General features: G+C 33.8%; 1 protein-coding gene across 3 annotated transcripts in view; it reads left to right on the top strand.

Annotated features, from left to right (window-relative positions):
- Positions 1 to 629: 629 nt before the first annotated feature.
- LOC107720002 (mitogen-activated protein kinase 8) overlaps positions 630 to 1899 on the top strand; it is a 19774-nt gene continuing 18504 nt past the window's right edge. For all 3 annotated transcript variants that reach the window (XM_016527571.1, XM_016527579.1, XM_016527588.1), the window contains exon 1: positions 630 to 803. The gene's annotated coding sequence lies outside the window, so the exon portion shown is untranslated. The remainder of the gene's footprint in view (positions 804 to 1899) is intronic.

Below are 1899 nucleotides of genomic sequence, written 5' to 3'. Positions count from 1 at the left end.
GGACACATCTTGCTGATATTATCATTAATAAATGAACCAATATTTTTCCAGAGCTGTTCAGTATAATGACTAAAAAGTCCAGAATAAATGACAGTTTCTGTTTCTTGTATCAATATTAGTCTTATATTTCTTCATAAAATGTTTAACACGGTAACATTTGTTCATTAGTTTGAAAGATACTTCTTTTATTTTATTAGCGAGGAAATATTTCTGTTGCAAAGACCATATTTAGTTTTTTTTTTCCAATTCAAATTTCTCAATAAATTATTCCAATAAGAGATTACAGGCGACAAAAAGGTAGGCTAACTTTTTCAATAAAAATAGAGCTAACTTTGTAATTTCTATCTTTTTTTAACAGAAAAAAAACACATTTTTATTGGTTCAGGAAAATAAGCTTTTTAAGAAGGGAGTGAATTAGAGCGATTTCTTTCTTTCTTTTTTGACAGTTCTCTTTTTTATTTATTTATTTGTATTAATTCTATATGCTGAACAATTAACATTCAAACGTATAACAACAAAATGTTACAAACATGGTGTTCACGTTCAAACAAAACCCATTAACGCGACGTCATCGGCAAAACGCAGAAACTGCGTACGTCACATCCACGCAAAGACACAGTGACGTAGTACGCAAGTGTCCGCAGCTCGAGGCCTGCCAGTGGACGGAAGCTGACAGTGAGCGCAGATCTTGTGTCTTTACGAGGAAAACAAGGCGAATACAGCATACTCCCGAGTTCAGTGTGAACAAGACACCGGTCCTCTTCTAAACCTGCTCTAGAGCTGACTGCGTCTCTGTTAAGAGGGTGAGTAAACGTTGGCAGTGTAACCGCGGATGTTTGTAAGCTGGGTTGTGGGGGAGGGTAACGCACCGCAGTAAACACCGCTAGCTTTAGCTGGTTATTTGGTAGAATAAACATCTTAGTGTGTTCTTTCACTTAGTGGGGAGTATTGTGTTTAACACTCTGTTGCACAGTATATCATTTCGATATGGCACATCGACTGATACTAGTACCGTGATGGTATTAGTAACGTTACCGTGGTACGTTACTCTGCTATATACCACGGTAACGTACTGGATGATGATTCATATTTTATGATATAACGTTACATTCAAACCAAAAACTAGTCAGACACCAGATATAATTTTTGATATTTTTTTTTTACTAGTGGGTGTAGGACACTATAGTTAATTTATGTACGTTAAGTGAGGATAGCAAAATAAAGTAAAGTGTGATATTATACTCAAAAATATTCATACAGTGGACTAGCAGTCAAATTTGGGACAAAAATGATTCACACTTTGAGCTGAGCATGTTTTGCTTAAGTGTTTTTTCTTTTATTGCTAATGCGAGCTTTTTACACCAAGTAATTGTTTGTTTGTTTGACCTAAATCGGTATTATCTAATTGTGTACTTTAAATTAACAGCTGAACAATTTTTGGTTGATTGTAATCCATCACATACCTTGCAATCAAAGTTATTTGACATTATCAAGATGAATTTGTTCTGAGTTCTTGTCATATTTTATTACCATTTTCTAAACTATATAGTATGGCTGGGCGATATAGCTAAAAAATGTATCAGCGATATAATGTTTCATATCGTTCGGTATCGATAATTATTGACATTTTTTAAAACAAAGAGCAATAGATAAACATTTTTACATTTAGCCACTGTATTTTTAACTTAACCCAATTTGAGACAAACAACAAATATTTTTTGTCTTAACAATCAAACACAAAATAAAAATTAAACCCATATCTCATTTCTAATGTTTTATATGCACACAAATTCATGACGTGTTTTCTAAAAGTTTAAACTGTTTTAACTGTGCATGGCTACAGCTCTTGTGTGAGACGCGAGTGCAGCAGTAATATTTGTCCGTCTAAAAATGCGCTGA

This window comes from Sinocyclocheilus rhinocerous, unplaced genomic scaffold (genome assembly GCF_001515625.1).
Source record: "Sinocyclocheilus rhinocerous isolate Xijiao unplaced genomic scaffold, SAMN03320098_v1.1 scaffold792, whole genome shotgun sequence".
NCBI classification, from domain to species: Eukaryota; Metazoa; Chordata; class Actinopteri; order Cypriniformes; family Cyprinidae; genus Sinocyclocheilus; species Sinocyclocheilus rhinocerous.
This window is presented reverse-complemented; position numbering and strand designations above follow the sequence as displayed.